The sequence below is a fragment of the Podarcis liolepis genome, assembly GCF_965112155.1.
Source record: "Podarcis liolepis genome assembly, chromosome: 4".
Classification (NCBI taxonomy): domain Eukaryota; kingdom Metazoa; phylum Chordata; class Lepidosauria; order Squamata; family Lacertidae; genus Podarcis; species Podarcis liolepis.
This window is the reverse complement of record NC_139558.1, coordinates 87193526-87213554: the sequence shown is the minus strand read 5'-3', so window position 1 is coordinate 87213554 and position 20029 is coordinate 87193526. Positions and strand designations below refer to the sequence as shown.

Genomic DNA, 20029 nt, shown 5'->3' with positions numbered 1-20029 from the left:
ATAATAATAATAATAATAGTAGTATTTATATCCCACCCTCCCAAGCCGAAGCCAGGCTCAGAGTGGCTAACAAAAATAAAAGTAACACAGCATTCTAAAATCAATTCATTTTAAAATCAATTCAAAATCAAATTAAGGCAACCATTGAGCTACAGTTCTGTGAGGATTACCAAAGGAGGGGGTCAGACTGTGCCAGAATGACCCTGGCAGGCTAAGAAGCAAGACCAGATTCTGACTGAGCACGGGGCATGTAGCCATGTGCCCTTTGCTGGGTCCCCTCTAGGTGCATTCTGCGATATCTTCCATTGATTTGGGGGTCCCCATGACAGGCACCAGTGGTTGGCCCCACTGGGTCTCCACCAACTCCCCAAGGATGCCCTTATGCTTCCCCCAGGACTGGGAAGGACACGTGTGCTTATCTTAACATCTGTTTGCATGAGAGGCCTCTTTTCACATGGTGAGAACCATCGATTTCTCTCATGACTCAGCACACTCGGGTCACGAAGGGTGCTGCTTCACCTACTATCACTCCCCGAATCTTTCTAATACTGCAATGTATGCAGCGTAAAGTATACTTGCAAGACAGCCTTTCAAAACACTTTCCTGCCAGAGCACTCTGCAGAAAATCCTCGGTAGAAGGAAAACCATTAAACCGAACAATGCTGCTTGCTTTTAAAGAAAAACCCTGAAAGACCTTCAGGGAGATTGCAAAGGCTTTTCAACAATAAAGACACCAACACCGCCAAATACACACACATGCACACCCTGGATAAAATCTGATAGAATTCACTATCTGTTGTCCAAATCTCCTAAGGAAATAAGGGACAAACCTGGGGTGTATAGATTGGAGATGACTGAAGAATAAAAGGACCTCAACCAAATGATAGGGGGCACTGCATTCGATTTATTTTCATTCTTGAACAGGAATGCCAATTCAGCATCCAAGGATTTCAACACAGAAACACCAAAAAGCAACTCCAAAAAAGCAGTAAAACAACAAAATTAAGGCCGCTGAACCAGTAGAGAAAGCAGCAACAGCTAAGAACCCTGAAATAATATCAAATCAAACCAGCTTTGGAGTCTGCGATGCTTCACCACACTGCAGTTATGCAGAGCTTTTTCTCTTTCTGGCACAGTCCAGTGATCCCATGCTCACGGTTATTTACAAACCATAAAATGGTTTCTTCTAAGATTTGCCCATAAAAACGAAACCGAGTATTTTTCACAAAGTTCCACATCCTCGGGAACATAAACAAGGGTTTGATATTTTAAAAGCGGAAATAAATTTTACTGATAAAGAGTCAAGTCATTTGATGATTTCAGTTAGATTTCCTGTGAAATAAATATGTTACAAGTCCAAATCTATTCCCATATTTCAGACATCTCAGTCTTGCAGTATCAAGGGTTTAATTAGGGTTGTCAAGCAATTACAAAATTGGGAAAGATTAATCATCCGCCTATTAATGGTTTAAATTTAAATAAATCTGCATACTGTCAAATCCTCAATATAGATGCCTAAAGGAAGTGTGAGGCAACATATAGCTTTAATAAATAATAGCTGTCATTAATAATGAATATCATTTTAATATTCTATTTTTCACTCTATGTTACAGCAACACACCACAATCAAAGTAGCATACTGAGTCACAGCAGCCACTATGGAAAAATAATCTTAATGCTTCAGACTGAAGTATATTATTATTATTAATTAGATTTATATACTGCCTTTCCTCACAAGATCTCAGGGCTACTTGTGTTTTTACTTTTTGTCTCAACGCTAAAACTACAAAGTAAAAACACAAGTAAATAGTTGAAACAAGGACAACAAAATATTATTATTGATTTGATTCATAAGTATACACTGTGGATGTGATCTTAATCTGCAATGTAAAGGATTTTCCAAGTTTGTTTTGATGCCATGTGGATGACTGTATACAAGACAGCCATTTGTGGCTGGACAGGGGGGGAGTGAGATTCAAAACCAATCACCACCACAGATCAATATAAGAAATAGGAATACTAGTCTATTAAACTGCAATGAATCTGTTCTGTTATTTCTTGTGTAATGCACATGCTTGAAAAGTGGATGAGAGCTGCTTCTGCTTTAGAAGTTTCCCAGAGTTTAAACTTGCTTCTGGCAGCAGCTATTAATCTTTGGTAGACTCTGCTGGAATTCGAGCTTTTATGTTGAGCTTCCAGACTTTCGGCATCTTTCAGAATATCAGTTCTCAATCTGTTTTTCCTCTTACTGACTGCTTTTCTTAACAACCACCTCCTGCTAAAAGTCTTTTAAAGTGTCCCATACAGTCAAGATGGAATACCAGAATTAGTTTTTATATAAAGAGAGGAAGAAAAGGGGGGGAAATGTTTTAATTATTCTTCCAAGTTTTTAGGCAATAAATGCAGTAAGTAGGAACAGCTTAGTTCCTGGATCTAGGTTCAACATCTTCAGGTTTAATGCAATTTTCTGCTATATGCACAGTCTGGCCTTGCAATGGGACCAACATTAAGAGATTAATACTATTCAGCAGCCAGGTGCCCTTTGGACCAATGCTTTGGACTACAACTCCCATCAGGCCCAGCTACCATACTTGCTGGGGAAGACGGAAATCATAATCCAAATCACCCAGAAAGCACCAGGTTGGCAAAGACTACATTAGAGAATGAAGAGGAGGAGGAGGAGGAGGAGGAGGAGGAGGAGGAGGAGGAGTTTGGACCTGATATCCTGCCTTTCAGTCCCCTTAAGGAGTCTCAAAGCGGCTAACAATCTCCTTTCCCTTCCTCCCGCACAACAAACACTTTGTGAGGTGAGTGAGGTTGAGAGACTTCAGAGAAGTGTGACTAGCCCAAGGTCACCCAGCAGCTGCATGTGGAGGAGCGGGGAAGCGAACCCAGTTCACCAGATTACCAGTCCACCGCTCTTAACCACTACCCCACACTGGCTCTCAATGAATGAAGTGGCAGTGAAGAGACCAAATCACATCAATTCACTTGGTTCTTGAGAAGCCATGCTTCTTTGGAAGTCCAAGCTACTTCATCCAGATGCTGGTTTGTTTTTAAGGCCATAAAAATGTGGTGTAGGGAACAAGTGTAGGATCTGGACATCAAAGCCACCTTCTGATCCATGTCCCGCAACTCACCCACAGCCAATTTACTAAATTCAGGGCAGTCATGGGCCAATATCCAAAAAGCTACTTTTGGTTCCCCAAGACTTGAGTGTGCCTGTTAAGATTTCTTTGGCTTGTTTCAAAGCAAATTTGCTATGTGGTGGTGTGAACTTTCAGCTCAAGGAATGCAAGCAAGTCCTTGGGGTATGTGGAACTGATGGGTTGGGTTTTTGGGTCCCAGTCATCAATTTGCTTTTGCCTTCTAAGCAATACAGTCTTACATTATATTAATAAAATGAATTTGTTTTTAGGAGTTGAGCTTAATAGGCTAGCATTGGTCTGACTCTACGCTTAACTGGTTTGCATTGTATGAAATCAATTAAAGAAAACGAGTCATCCCTTTTCACAATTTTTATTTAACAACATTTATATACTGCTTAATTGTAAATAACATTTGTAAGTATATGCAGAATATATGATCCATTACAAACAGAGCTGGTTGTGCACCAGATCTCTTGTCTCATTTTCCTATTCCTTTCACTCTTGGTGAAACAGTGCAACTCTGACGCTGCACAGCAAAACATGCCAGGGTAGTATGAAATGAAACCATCCATCTCCATTTGAAATGTCAGCAATGCAATTTAACTTCTGGGTGGAATAAATTGGGTGCTCTGCTTTGAGCAGCCAAAGTAAATGGATCCAACAACTTGAGATTCCCTTTAACTGGATGTGTTTCCACACAATGCGGTAAACAGGAAGCTTGACACATTCCAGCTAAAACATTAAACTCTCATTCCCTTTGCTTTGTGTGAAATTATATAATGGACACTACTATGGCTTTCTCACCCAGTTAGTAAGAATAATTACATTAGGCAGTATCCGACGAAATACTTCCACTTGTGCGATGGAACTTTCCCTTCCTACCCTCTTCCTATGCATCCCCTTGCCCTCCTCAAATCTTCTCTGAAGGGCTTGGGGGAACCCTGGAACAGATTCAAGAGGTGCACAGAGAAATGAGAAGGAGGGAAAGTTCCATTATGCAGCCCAAAGTATTGTGCTATCAGATCTACTTTGTTGAGTAGCACCCATTTTAAAGCTCTCATAAAGATAATGGAGAGAGGGAGGGAGGGAGGGAGGGAGGGAGGGAGGGAGGGAGGGAGGGAGGAAGGAAGGAAGGAAGGAAGGAAGGAAGGAAGGAAGGAAGGAAGGAAGGAAGGAAGGAAGCTCCAATATAGCTACCATATAAAAAATACAGAAAGGACAATGAGTACCATTTTCTCCTGGCTCTACTAAGGATTCAATGGGGCATAGACAAAGTGTGGATGGTTGGAGCCAGTCTACATTAATTGAACTTAGTTGCTATTTAAATCAATGGGACTTAAGTCATTAATAAATTATCCAATGGATTTCAATGGGACTGAAGTTCAACTAACTTGCAGCACAACTCTTATCTGTATCTCATTGACTTGAATGAGGCATACGTCCCAGGCAATTTATATGTTTGCAGCCTAGGTTTGTATCCAACCATGAGCCACGAGTGGCGTGGCAGAGTTCAAAACACATAATTTAGGTAAAATCAATCCATGTAATTAGATTCATGTAATTAAACATTGTAAGGCATTTAAAATGTGTTTGGGGTGGCCTTTGGTTTGCTTTTTATGATGATTATGTATTTTGTGTTCTCATTTTGTATTTTTATGTTGTGAACTGCCCTGTGATCTTCAGATGGAGGGTGGTATACAAATTTAATAAATAAATAAATAAATAAAATGTAACAGAAATGTGCTTGCCCTTGTCCTGTTTTATGATGCAATATTTTGTTTTACGTTTCCTAACTCACATCTCCGCTTCTTGAAGCAGAAAATGGCCGACATTTTTAATGGTAGCAAGGAAAATTAGCTATTATTTCTGCCTAATTGGGCATTTATAATAAATATTTATCTGATAGGATGTGTTTAGCTTAGAATTATTTAGAGGTCTGATGTTGATTGCTGTTTGTACTCAGAAGGAAGAGAAGAAGAAGAAATCCAGTGCTGGCTCCAGATATCAGGGGTAAACTCGCCATAAAAACAAAACCGAAGCACTCATCTATTTCATTTGCCTTTCAGACAAGATAGAGCAATTAACCCACTGCCAGAAAGAAACCATTGCTGCAGCAATTTATATTGCAATGCATTGAGGGATTTTGTGTTCATGATGCCTCTGACTGATGTGATAGAAGGGCAGGGAAGGCAGAGAGAGGAATGGAAATGCAGAGAGCTCAAAGAAGTAGGGAGGTAGAAACCTGAAAACAAGAGAAGCAATCAGCTGGAGGGTTGACACTGAAGTCATCGCTGACAGAAATGGAGATGGGAATTTTGAGCTAACAAAAGACAGGGTAACAGCAGATCCATGGTGTTTTGTCCCACAGAGCAAATACAGTGGTACCTCTGGCTTAATTCTGAACTTAATTCATTCCGGAGGTCCGTTCTTAACCTGAAATTGTTCTTAACCTGAAGCACCACTTTAGCTAATGGGGCCTCCCGCCGCCACTGCCGCCGTGCAATTTCTGTTCTTATCCTGAAGCAAAGTTCTTAACCCGAGGTACTATTTCTGGGTTAGCGGAGTCTGTAACCTGAAGCGTATGTAACCTGAAGCGTACATACAAGGTACATACAAGCTGAGGCTCCAATACTTTGGCCACCTCATGAGAAGAGAAGATTCCCTGGAAAAGACCCTGATGTTGGGAAAGATTGAGGGCACAAGGGGACAACAGAGGGCGAGATGGTTGGACAGTGTTCTCGAAGCAACTAGTATGAGTTTGACCAAACTGCGGGAGGCAGTGGAAGACAGGAGTGCCTGGCATGCTCTGGTCCATTGGGTCACGACAAGTCGGACACGACTTAACGACTAAACAACAACAACAAAATGAAAAGTTCTGGAAATCTCAAAGTTTGCACACTATTTTGTGATGCTTTGGTTGGCATAATAAAGGTATTGGCCCAGTATTGATTTGGAATGTGACCCAGGAGTAAGTTCCATTGAATTCAGAGGGCTTACCTCTGAGGTTACATGCACAGAATTGCCCTGCTAGTGTTGTTATTGACAAAATACTGAATCTGAAATTTTATGGACAATCTTCAAGAAGGAATGGGACCGTTGTCTAGAGTAAGCTGTCACTGACTTCAACTGCACCAATATCTGAGTCTGAAAATAGAAGAAAACTATCAAAATTTCATTAGCACCAGCTTCATGTTTACTCCAAACACTGCATCATTCACTATAAATCAGAACACAGCAGAGAACTCAAGAAGTCACAGAAGCATTAAAAAAATCACTGCCATGAAGGACTTTTAATTGCAAAGACTCCCACAGTGGCATTTGGAATTATTTTTCCAAGAAGACATTGAAGTCCAGAAGCAGAAGACCTCATTTTGATATATTTTCCTACTCCTAAGGCTCAGAAATGATTATTTGGAACCAAAATACTAAAATAATCTGCTTCTCCCATGTTTTTATATAAAAACAAGCATCTTACAATGGATGCAAACATTCCTAAGAGAGTTCCAGTTTCTCTTGAATGAGACGGATTTTCTAGATTCATTTCAATCAGGGTTTCAAGCTGGTTTTGGCATGGAAACTCCTTTGGTTGTGACCATGTTGATTCTTCCCGAATTGGTGAGGGTTTGTTTGACAACAATGAGAAACCAAGCCATTAGTGTCATCGGCTGTCAGGGCTGGAGTCAGACACATGTCAGCAAGGAAAGAAGCAGATCTCCGTTGTCGGTGAATTTAACTCTCTATTCAAGGAAGGAAACAAACATACAACTCGGACTAGTGGTCTAAGCACACTTTCCAGTAGGTCTTGCCCCTATGGAGCAGTTGCCAGGACGGAAGGTATCTACCATCCACCCTTTCTAAGGATCCTCCTCCCCTGGATGTTTCCCAACCAGTCTCAAACTGCATCTGCACACCTCTGGCCTCCATTCTGCTCTCCTCATAATTCTGCATGTTCTTGGAGACCAGGGTGGAGAGGAGCTTGTTGCAGCAGGAGAGGGAGACTCTCTGGATTCTTCTGCAGCCTCTTGACTCCCCTCCTCTGCTTCAGCCTCAGAGTCTGAACTGCTCCCTGTCACAGACTCTTCCTGCTCACTAAACCCTGTTGCCCCATCAGCATCTGGCACCTCCTCCCCGCTCTTCTCCCTCTGACCTCTCCTCAGAGTCCCGCCACCAATCTCCTGGCTCTGAGCCTTCCTGCTCTGGGGTTTCCCTTGGGGGTTTCCCTTCTGGTGCCTCCTACCACCCTTCTTCATCCAGCCAGTCCCTGACATCGGCCAGTCCTGTGGAACACCCTGCCAATAGAGATTCAACAGGCACCTTCTATGCCAGCTTTTAAATGCCTCCTGAAAGCTTTTCTATTCCACCAGAGTATATCCCCTACAATGGTTTGTTAATGTTTGCTTGTAATTTCTTTTTAACTTTTTGTGCTTTTATTGTCTGGTTTTACATTTTTATATTGTTGTAAACTGCTGCGATATAAATTTTTATGATACAGCAGTGTGTGTGTATACACACACACACTGCTAAACATCTGGAGGGAACCACATTGGCTACCCTGGCAAGTAACTTGACACATCAGTATCAAAACCCAAAAAAACCCACACTACAAATATGTTACTGCAGCCAGCCACCAACAACAACCGAAGCAGAAAGGCATTTGGATCAATGATTTTGGTTTTTTGTTTCCATCGGGCAAGTTTCATGGGGATGAAAAATCCATTCCTAGAATTACATCAAAGACTGATGCTGGTAGATTAAGGTTGAATCCATAAGGCCACATAATATCTAATTAGCAACAAACCCCCTTCAGTTCAATGGGAATTCATGCCAGCTACGTGAGTACATGACTGCAGTCTTAGTGGGGATTTGTAAAATCTTATCCTTAAATGCTTATTGTGTTCCCATGATCACATTGACTCAAAAAATCAATATTTACATTTTTCTTTTCTTCTGAAGTGCATTTAAACGGGTAAGTGGTGTTAATCTCCAACACTGTTTGTCAGAATATGTTAATTGATGTGAGGTAAGGCACAAACTCCAACAAGTTTGTCAACCGGCCCCTTTTGTATAATCAAGTCCCTCTTACTCTTCAACAAGCACCTATAACACTACTCAGAGTACACCCATTGAAATTAGAGTGAAAAGTGAAAGAAATATAGTAGATCAACAGAGTATTTCAGCTTGCATCTTTAAGGGGAATCTGGAGGGGAAGGTTCTGTTTAGTGTTTCAGGGGCGTCTTATTTCACTCTGCGCTTCATGCCTCAGGAACCCCCTATATCTATGATTATGAAGCATAAAAAGTAAAAGCAGCAAGTGGTCTCAAAAGTCCACTACATTTTGCAATCCAATCTAGAATAAACCCAAAATCTTTGTGAATCACTTCCAGCTTTCTTTGCCCCCCTTTGTGGGTTGCAAGTTGTATGGCTTTGGTCTAACCCAAACTTTGGTCTCCAGCTGTTTTGGGGCTGCTATTCCATCATCCCTGACCAGCTATGGATGATGGGAATTGTAGCCCCAAAATAACTGGGAAACACTGGTCTAACCTAACTGACAGTTATTATGTGGCTAAACATGCTTCTCTGATCTCCTTGGTGAAAAAGAAAGCTATCCGTGCAAGAAACAAATAAATTTAGTGCTGCCCTACGACCATTAGCAAGCATATCGGTGTTAACCCAAGACATCTCTTAACTAGTTCCCTAGTGACAGACATCCACAGAGACAAATGGGCATTAAGGCTTTCCATTTAAGACTTGAGACAGCATTATCACTGGCACAGAAATTGTTTTCATGGTAGAAATATGACGGAATTGGATGTGGAGAGGATCTATGCTAAAAGCCTTTATGTTATTAACTTTATCTTGAAGACATTAGTAAATCCCAATGAGGGAAAACTATGGATCTGCCACTAAACACACTGGTGGGGTGTAAAGTGAGCTTCCCTGAGCATATCTGCTTGCATGTTTCAGCCTCGATAACACTTTCAGCTGATAATAATAAAGAACCCGGAGAAAAGTCGGGAGCTTATATGTGCTATTTAGCCACAATTTCCCACAATCCTTCCATTTTTCTTTTGAGGTGGATAGTAGAAAATAAACCATGAAAGGCATTGTGTGCATGGATGTCAGCAAAGATACATGTCATGATTTAAGTACGAAGGTGAGTGTCCTGAGTGACCCCAGTTATAAGCAGTAAACTAAACAGAGACACAGAGTAAAAGGTTGCGGTAGCCAGGGATGCAGGTTTGCAGAAAGGAAATCAGGCCCAATTAGAACTAAGGAACAAATCATCTCTTTTTGTGATCTGTCCAGGGTGCTGAAAGACCTGCTGCCCCTGACCACCTTTGCTCTCTGCTCCATGATTCCCAACCTCGCCCAGGACATTCAGACCCCTGTGTATCAACAACCCACTGACATCGGCTCAAGATAACTTGCTGAACCTCGCTTTTCCCGACCCTTCTATGGGCTCTGCCTCAACAGAATTGGGCATCGTACGTGCACTAACCCAACGTTGCTGGATGAACCAGCATGAGAAGCAGACCCAAATTCTCACATGTACTACTATTATCACTTGGATAACTGCAACATCAAGGCATGAATTAGACAGTGTGAAAGTGTAATTACAAAGGGCACTTCACATCTCAGGAATAACTTCATATCACCTTGTCTGGGCAGGCACACCTTCAAAAGCTGGGTGAGTTGGTACCAACCTGAGGGATGCTTCCATGCCTTTGGCCCAAGGATGGGCAGCAAAAGAGTTAAACAAACAAAGACTGGCAAAACCCATTTAGAGATGTATGCTCCCTTCTTCCTGTGTGCTCTAAAGGACTGCTACGTGGAAGAAGGAGCGAGCTTGTTTTTTCCTGTTCTGGAGCATAGAACTCAAACCAATGACTTCAAGTTACATGAAAGGAGATTCCAACTAAACATCAGGAAGAACTTTCTGAGAGTAAGAGCTGTTCAACAATGGAACAGACTCCTTCAGGAGGTGGTGGGCTCTCCGTTAGAGGTTTTTAAGCAGAGGTCGGATGGTCATCTGTCATAGATGCTTTAGTTGAGATTCCTGCATTGCAGGGGGTTGAACTACTAGATGATCCTTGAGGTCCCTCCTTCCAACTCCATAATTCTATGATCTGACGAGCAGGCAAAGGCATCCTTGACTGCAAACTAGCACTATGTACAAGGAAAGGAAGGGAATATTGGAAGGCCGGGTAGCTTTCTGCCAGTGCTTAGCTAAGGGACACCTGATTAATTCAGAAGCCACCCTGTTTTATTACGCTGTGCCCATTCAGTATAAACCTATAAAGTGCTAATAGAAATGATCCCACTTTGTTGGCAGGAAAAATACAAGTCATGCTCTGCTTAAAGCACTGTTCGATTCACAGGAAACAAAGCCTAAGGTGTTTGCTCAAGCAGGACACATTTTTATTAGTCGTATGGAAAATGCTCATAATTTATACCGCCTAGGATGCTCTGCAAGCTTCAATCCTTAGAAAAGTATCAGAGGGAACCTAAATGACTATTCACATTGTAATATATACTGTAGATCAGGAGCGCTGTCAGGCTTGGGCAGGGTGCCTTTTTGCAAGGTGGGGACCGCATCACCTCACTCTCTGCTGATCTGTCCCCACCCATATAAGCAGTAGTTGGATGGCCATCTGTCATGGATGCTTTAGTTGAGATTCCTGCACTGCAGGGGCTGGAATACATGGCGCCTGGGGTCCTTTCCAACTCTAACAGTTCTTTGATTATATGATTTTACATTGGCTGCTTTGCTCTCTCTTTGCCTGCCATCCCCTTGTTCTGCTCTCCTAATAAGCTTACTAGATGGGAAAGGATGGCTTTTAAAGGGTCCTTCCCCTATATGCTTAACAAGCAGGAAAGAGTTTAGATGGGGAGGCTGGGTCACAAAGAGCTCACTGCAAGGAGTTTCCTACCGGCAGATGCTCCTCCAGCTCCCTGTCATCTTCGTTTGTTCACAATGTCTCTGAGCCTCATGGCTCAAAGGCATTCCATGCAAGAGAGGATGATGGCTGGCTGGAGGCACATCGACTGCCACTTCTGCTTTGCTCTGAGGCCTCCTGCCAATGTCCTCATTATTTGCCATCATTCACTCTGGGAGCCCCTTCATCTGTAAGGTCCTGGACTTCTGCCCTGAAGCCCATTCGCAACAACACCACTGTCTGTAAACTCAACCTCCGAAGTAAAAGAATGCTATATAAGATAGATGCACATTTCATCCTTATCCCAATCGCCTTCTAAATCCAGCCTGCAGACAGTTCGGGAATCAGCGTGTTTTTACATGAGTAGAATGTGTCCTTTTATTTAAAATGCATCTCTGGGTTATTTGTGGGGAATAGGAATTCGTTCATTAACCCCCCCCCCCCAATATAGTCTGGCCCCCCACAAGGTCTGAGGGACAGCGAACCAGCCGCCTGCTTTTAAAGTTTGCTGACTCCTGCTTAAGAGGGAGGAGAGATTAAATCAAGAAAGAAAGATAAATAAATAAAATAAATAAAGTTGCTGTAATAGTATCTAGGGTTTAATGTAAAATCTCTTGCTGGCCCATGAAAAGTTGCAGGTATTGCCTTGGATTAAATTAGGTATGGTGGACATTTTATTAGCTGTTAAGACTTATATTACAGTGCATGAATAAAGAAAGTGACTGAATGTGACTGAATAAAGAAAACGACTGAAGTCATCACAGTCTCCAAAGAGAAACTATTACGGTCATTATTAAACATATTGATCTATGTTTCTGCCCAGTTATGTATATTCAAGTGTTTTGCTGCTGCCTTGCTTCCAACCTCTCCACAACAAAAGGAATTATCTATATTAGGTAAGGAGAAAGGTAGAAGGGTGAAAATGAAGATGGATACAACCCTCTGAGAAAAACAAACAAAGCAAGCCACTGAGTCACTGGCAGTCACTGGTGGGGACAAGGAAACTTTTGATGTCAGCAAATAACACATTGAGTTATGCTGGTATTATGGTTGCAAGGTAGAGCTAAATCACAGGGGGTGCCGATTTCCATGAAAAGTGTAATATGTGAACAAGGCCACTGTCAATGAGTTTATTTCTTTTATATCTAATATATAAACAAGTAGTGAATGCAGTCCATGCCTTTCCCCGGTTCTGAGCAGCTCTGCAGTCTCCTGTATCTCAATCACTGCAACTCTCCCCTGTGTAGCTAGGATGCTGTTTTCGTCATTAGTGTTGAATTATTTGGTGTCTGTAGCCGTGCATTACACATTCTGCAGTGATCTGTGTAGCCTTTGATCATCTGAATCTGACACAAGCGCCAATAAAAAGGAGAGGCCTTTTACTTTTCTTAATGATCAGGCTGCCCAAATTTCTCGAAGCCCTGGGTTGCTGACATTTACACCATAAATTTATCAACAGTTGCAGCTTACCGCAAGTCAAATGTCTATCGCACTGATCCTCATAGCTTGAACTAACATTTGTCTGTTCTGCAAGTTGCTGTTTATAAGCTGAATAGCCTGTTTACGCAGTTATGAGCTTGCCATGCCTCAAAGACTGTCTTCAACCTTTGTCAGAATTGATTTTACCCACCACATTACTGTCTTGTTTGCCACCTTTGTTCACGTTTGTGATGAGTTTTAATCTTACAGTACAACTGTGCAGAACATAGATGTGGAACCTCCAGGCATTCCTGCCGTCCCCCATTTCCCCTGCCTCCCAGCTGTTTCCCATGGATCAGATGAGGCAGGAGATTGTGAGAAGAGGAGGCTTCAACCTCCCACCTCTACTATCTTTCCCACATGATCTACATGAAGCACCTACATGAAGAAACCTCACTGAGTTACAGTGCCAAGCTGGCAAGGGAGCAAGATTTGTCTCTTCCTGCATCAACAGCTTGCTGTGTTTGCTCAATGTTCACACGCCATCTTAAGATGGAAAATAGACTAGCCTGCTAGCAACTGAACTAGCGAATATTTACAGAGGTTTTACTGATGTTCCTACAGGTGTTTTTACTCATAATGTTGCATGTTGTATACTGCCTTAATATACTTTTATTGAAAGTGTGGGTTAAACATATTTCAATAAATAAAACAAAATAGAATTTGCAAAACTCCCTTTTAAAAGCATCTGTGTTACTGGTCATCGCCATATCCCGTAGCAGCAAATTCCAGTTTAATTATGTGCTGAGTGAAGGAGGGCTTCTGCCCTGCATTTCCCATCTTTCAGCTTCTGCTGAAAACTGGAAGGCTTGGGTTTCCCAGGACTTGACCCTGGAGAGAGAATTGTGAGATGTTTCATACATCATATGTCAGGAACAAACTGTGAGGAGCCACAGACTGCATACAAGGAGAGAGGTGAATCTACATGTTGAGGCTCCTCACTGCTCATTCACCAGACCATGGTGTTTGCTGTCTTGTCTGAACTGGCAAACAATGCTCTGTGCTTGCTATGCAACCCAGGACAGGAGACTACCCAGTTGGGCTTCCGTGTGCTTCAGAAAGAAGCACAGTGATATTTTCCTAAGCTTTAGAGAAGTACAGGACTTCATCCCTTACATGCTAGGCTTTGGACCTAGAGCCTGGACTCAGGACCTAGAGCCTGAGAGAAGGGCAAGGAGTTGTCCCTGATAAGGTGCGTGCTTTGGGGAGCCTCCTTGCTTCCACGTGCCTCCAAAATGACTCAGGAAGCTCTGACTGACAGTAGGTGACCTACCAAGGCTGGTCTTAGCAGGTGCCCAATCACATAGACCACTAGTGCTGGACTTGGATGGGGAGTGAGACCCAGGAGTGGAGAATCTTTGTTCCTCCAGTTGTACACCATTTTCCATAGCCATTGGCTATGATGGCTGGGGCTGATGGAAGCTGGAGTCCAGCCAGATCTTGAGGTTCCCTATCCTTGTTTTAACCCTTTCCCCACAGGGAAAGAGGAAAGAGGAAAAACATACATTTAGGGCAAAGCCGTTGGGGAAAATATGTGGGAACAGAAGCCAACTCCCACCCGCTTTTTGTTAAATGTATATTATCACTTCTCACATAACGTGTACTTTGTCCCTAAGAGGGGAAGGAAAACTGAGAGCGAAAATGGACACAGAGAGGTGCAGTTGGAACCGCAGATGTGAGAAAAGCTGAAGTTCACATATAGTTTTCAAATAACCAGCCAAAATATTTGGCTGCAGGCTTCTTAACTCCATGCAGCAGGGATCCAAAGGCCGGGGAAATGTCGTGGCATGTTCTCACCCCAGAAATGCTTAAGCTTATTCCAGAAAACCACAAGAAATTGAGTTTTCTATCCTTCTTCATATCTACCTATCTATACATCAACTTGATAAAATTGTTTGGTTTTCAATTTTTTCTCACATTTAAGAGCAGGCAAAATGAGCTGCGGTGAAGTGTAACTGAGAGGTCCAAACAGTGTAGCCAGCTTGAAAACTGGCAAACACCCAGTTGAGCAACCAATAGCCATAGAAGGAAATTTTTGCTATGGGAAGAAGGTCAGATTGTAGCAAGCCTGAAGTGAATGCGCTTAGGTATACACACAGCTTTTGTGGCGGAACAATTGTTTGAGTAGGCGGAAGACGACAGGGAGTGGTGGAGATTTAACAGGACAAGCAAAGGTCCAAAACAGGTGAGCATATGATGCCAAACCAGGTTTGCATTTTGCTGGACTCTGGACAGGAAGAAAGCTACAAATGAAGCTGTCTTGGAGAACATGCTACCTTATCTTGTAGAAATGTCTTAGCATAAGGCAAGCAGCTTGAACATTCATTATCTCTATTTGCATCAGGAACAAGTAATCTCTTATTTAATTTTTTTGGGGGGCACAGGTTTTGGTGGGTGGTTGGGTGTATAATACCACTTTGAATCTTCATGTGTTAGTGCCAAAGCTAACACACACACACACACACACACACGCGAGAGACAGAGAGAGGGGGAGAGACAGAGATAGAGGCAGACAGAGAGAGAGAGATCTGCAAAGTACACCACAAGTGCAAAAAAAAACCTGCAATAAATAATGCAATGGACAATAGCCCCCAAAAACATCTTGATAAGAACTCAAAGCACAGAATACTGAAAAACTTGCAGAGAGGAATGATAACTGGGTGGGATTAGGCTGGAGTGGCTGGAAGAGGAAGGCGCAGAAACAGTCATAAAGCCATAACTTTGTATGCATGCATGTTAGAAAGAACCATGGTCTGGCTAGGTCACTTCCTGGTTCACTATTTCTAAATGTCTCCAGGGATGGAATTGAGAATGTCCATATAAATCCATGGAGAAATCTAAGAAGTCCATGTAGCTGGGACTGACACAAATGTGTCTTCATTTCATTTCACTTTTATTTTGTATACTGCCTTTATACAAGGTGGTTTGCAAGCTGAAAAAACAACAAAACAGGCCACACGGATCACACACCTAATAACAATCAGATCCAATACAAAAAAAAGTCATAAGAAAAACATATCTTTAAAATAAACAGCTTATTTCAAATAAAGAATATTCAATAACCCATTAGAATATATTAGTAAACAGTAAAATTAAATATAATCAAATAATAACTAAACAGTTTACACTTAACAATTACAATAAATAATTGCTAAACAATAATCAATAAAAATAACGGAAATTCACAGTGCATGAAATACCAAAAAAACCCATGTAAAAGGATCCAGTTGTGAAAACAAGGACACACAACTTATAAAATTATTTTTAAAATATTTAAATAATGTCTTCCAACCCACCAGGGGCAAGAACAACCTCAAAGAGAACACAGGACTTGTCATATGCCTAGTGTGGAGAAACTGAAGAAAGAGAAATCCTTCTCATAATATTAAGGTAAAAGGTAAGGTAAAGGACCCCTGGATGGTTAAGCCCAGTCAAAGACAACTATGGGGTGTGGCGCTCATCTCACTTTCAGGCCGAGGGAGCCAGCGTTTGTCCACAGACAGTTTTCCGGGTCATGTGGCCAGTATGACTAAACCACTTCTGGTGCAATGGGACACCGTGACGGAAACCAGAGTGCACAGAAACACTGTTTACCTTCCTGCCACAGCAGTACCTATTTACACCTATTTATACCACACTGCCATGCTTTCGAACTGATAGGCTGGCAAAAGCTGGTACAGAGCAACGGGAGCTCACCCCATCACACTGATTCAAAACCACCAACCTTCCGATTGGCAAGCCCAAGAGGCTCAGTGGTTTAGACCACAGCGCCACCTGTGTCTCTCATAATACTAGAACTCAAGAGCAACCAATGAACCTGAACGATGGACTATCCAGAACGGACAAAAGGAAGTACTTACTCATACATCACACAGTTAAACTACGGAATCTGCTACCACCATGGGTTCTCTATGCCTGGTTTACCTTTGAACTCTGATGGGGCAAGGGGAGTTTACGTGCAATCCTATCCCTGTTCAACAAGAATAAATCAAGATTAGGATGGCACTGTTCCTGGAGTGCAGAAATATAAGCAACAAGTCAAAACCCACATCCCACAATTTCCAAACCATTAACTATAATCATTTCGATATGAATCAGATCACATACCCATAAGAACCAATAGCTCAGGGACCAATAGGTTGTGGACTTGCCTGGAAAGGGGAAAAAATGAAGCTCCTCAGGAGTCATTAGCCCCTGTTTCTTGCTTCCCTGTCGCCAGACTAATGCAATTATCATACTCAAAATGCCAAAGTTTGCATAAGTAGGAACAAAAATGAACTTTATTGGTTTAAGCAATACTGTTCTAATGTGCACACTGCATTACAAGGCATGACTTATTTTCGAAATGACCGAAGCAGTGTTTTCTGCGGGGACAGTGGAAACTGATTTTACGAGCAATTAAAACAAATAAATAAAAACCCTTCCAGTTCATTGTGACGGCAGGACTACAGTGTAAAATGTGGTTTCTAAAGTTTTATGTGGACCTTTCTGATACAAAAGCAGTGGAAGAACGCTTGCAGTTTATGCCAGACCTGTTCTGCTCTAAAAGCATTGGGAGATCTAAGTAGCAAGAAACGATCCCATGATGTGGCTACCATGTCCATATTTCCAACTTTAACCTTGATATAGCTGTCTATGGCATGTTGGTGGCAAGGAAAAGAATAGATATATAAAAGATGAATTCCTGAATGCCAGAATTCAAGTTTGGGGCAAGTACAAAATCACAAGCATGCAGCAAAGTAAAGCATGGAAATATAGGCTGTTAGACCTTTAAAATATGCTCTTCTAAGTTCCTTCCAAGGTTCCCCACTTCCCTTAGCATAGAAAAAGACACATATTTGGTAAGTTAAAAATAGCTTTACTTACAAACTCTTCAAGGGTCCAGTTCATGTGCATTTCCTGGGGGGGAGTCACTGTTTTGTTTTTCTTCTTGTTTATATTATGTATTTTTTGTTTTTTTTGTTTTGCTTTTTTATCTTGTGAAATCTATGGATGAAGGGCACCATACAAATTTAACAAATAATAAATAAATAACTTTCCATATAGCCATCAGAACACACAGGCAGTGAAACCTGGCTTCGTTACAGTGATGAAAGTTCCTAAATTATTGGTATAGGAACAGAAGAAAGGCTTGTTAGAGCCATGTGGCTAAATTGCAGCAACCAGCTTAGCCTCTTCACACGCTGAACTTCTCTGGTAGACTGAGGTGAACAAAGGCCTTGATTGCCTTCCTCCCAAGGTGAGGGGGAGTAGCCTAGCTAAGCCTAGCAGGACAGCTTACTCTATGACATTAACCTCTTCATGCACTAATTAGACTTAAGCATGTTGGTTATATGAAGCTGGATATCCCACAGCTTGGTGGTGTTGTGGTGAGATTACTAGAATGTACTTTATGTGGGGATAGTTGCGAAGACTCTTTCAAGGCTGCAGTAAGTTCCAAACACAAGTGCTTGGCTGTTAATCGCTACTCACCCTGTTAAGTCATATTTCCAATCCCCAGTGTTAAAAGATCATCACTAGATTAGGTATCATCACAACCGAAAGCACTGGTTTTAACCTGTAAAGCCCCAAACAAAGGAACATCTTCTCCTTTATGAACCTGCTCTTTGTAAATTTATCCTTTGGCAGTGAGACAGGTTTCTTTCAAGGAAGGAAAGGCTGTGTGCATTGTTTTCCATTCAGGCACTTCAGAGTCTCGAGTCTGCTTTGCTTCAGAAAGGCTGCCAAATCCTAGACTTTCAATGATTAAGTGTACGGGATTCTTATCCAGCACTGAATATTGCAAGAAGGGTATATGGATCACTGCTCATAATATTTTCTTGTAACAGGGTGTGTTTTTTTCTAAAATCCATGTTTACCTTCTTCACAACTGAAACTGTTTGTTTTAACAATGCCACAGTTTTCTGATGAGGTCTCTAAAGACTTCTTCCACAGACTGGAATGTTTCTGGAAATGCTTTTACCCTGTGCACACATTTTCCTCCGAACTAGTTTTAGAATGCTGTTTGAAAGAGATGAAAGAACAATTAGAGGTAGGGGGGTGGGGAAAGCAACGTTATTGAAACTAGTTCATTCAAGAAATGCATATACTGTACTGGGGAAAGAACAGAATGCCTCAGTCAACAATCTAGAATAATGCAGGGGAGAGTGCTCTCCGTCACTGCTTCCACTAGTGATGGAACAAGCGATCAGTGCTGTGGCATTAATAGCAAGCAGATGCTCAGCGGCAGGAGCCTCGCTGTGAAAACAGCATGCAAGCATTTGCAGATCCGAGGAAGCTAACTGCAAGGCTTGGCAGCTTATAATGTGCATCCACAAGAGCAGAGAGGGAGGAAAAGGTACTGAAATGTAAAGGGCAGGAGCTCAGAGCCAATCACAATGGGAGTGTGCCTTTAACAGAAGTGCAGGATTTTAGCAAATGTTGGTATTTAATAATTTTTTATATCTCACTTTTCCTCCAAGGAGCTCAAAGTAGTGTACACAGTTCTTCACAGCTACCATTTCATCTTGACAACCCTGTGAGGGTGGTTGGGCTTAGAGAAAGTGGCAAGCCAGTCTAAGGTCACCCAGTAAGCGTCATGCATAGAATGGTAGAACTGTCAAGTTGGAAGATACCCTGAGGATCATCTAGTTCAAACATCTGCAATGCAGGAATATGCAGCTGCCCCATACGGGGATCGTACCTGTGACCTTGATTTTATCAGTACCATGCTCTAACCATCCTGTGTATATTTGAACCCTGGTCTCCCAGATCCTAGGGTGGATCTACACAAGGGTTGTGTGTGTGCTATAAATAAGTCATAAATTCAATCGTTATAGCAAAAGGGGAGGAAACTGTATGTAAAATCGAATAGAAAAGTTTTGTGCTTTACAGTGCTATCTGGTGTTGCAAGTGTATAATGCATTTAAAACGCTGTTGTTGTTTTTTACTAATGTAGCTGAGACCCTAGTCCAAAACCCTCACAACACTGCACTGGTTCTCACCTGTATTCAGCTGCCAAAATCCTCTTGTCTGCAGAAGAGTTTGAAAAGTAAGCATAACTCTGCACAATAGACACTGAAGGCAACCAACAGCCTCTGCCTGGCACTACTGGAAAGCAGCAATATTACTCTTATATTCCTCCTTTGCACCCAATTCCCCTTAGCCAGACATGAAATACAGTAATGAGAACTATGGATATGCATTACAACAAGCAAGGTTTATTGTAACGTGTCATTTCATCGTTCATTACAATTACTGTGTAAAACTATTAAAAACTCCTCTAACAGGCTTGCTAAATTTGCCATAATGGCCTTGCCAGATTTATTAAATTCTATTAGGGTGGGTGGTCACCCAAACAACTTGTGACACCGAAAGCCAGCATCAGCACCCAGCTCCCTGAAGAATTATTATCTCGGGCATGCTCTTTCAATAAGGTCTCCTGCGCCAAACCCTTTCGAAATGAATGGGGTCTGTGCAAGATTC

General features: G+C 41.9%; 1 protein-coding gene across 1 annotated transcript in view; it reads right to left on the bottom strand.

Moving 5' to 3' along the window:
- Window positions 1–20029, bottom strand: part of TRPC6 (transient receptor potential cation channel subfamily C member 6) — a 63285-nt gene that overhangs the window by 27785 nt on the left and 15471 nt on the right. The gene's annotated exons all lie outside the window — the stretch shown is intronic.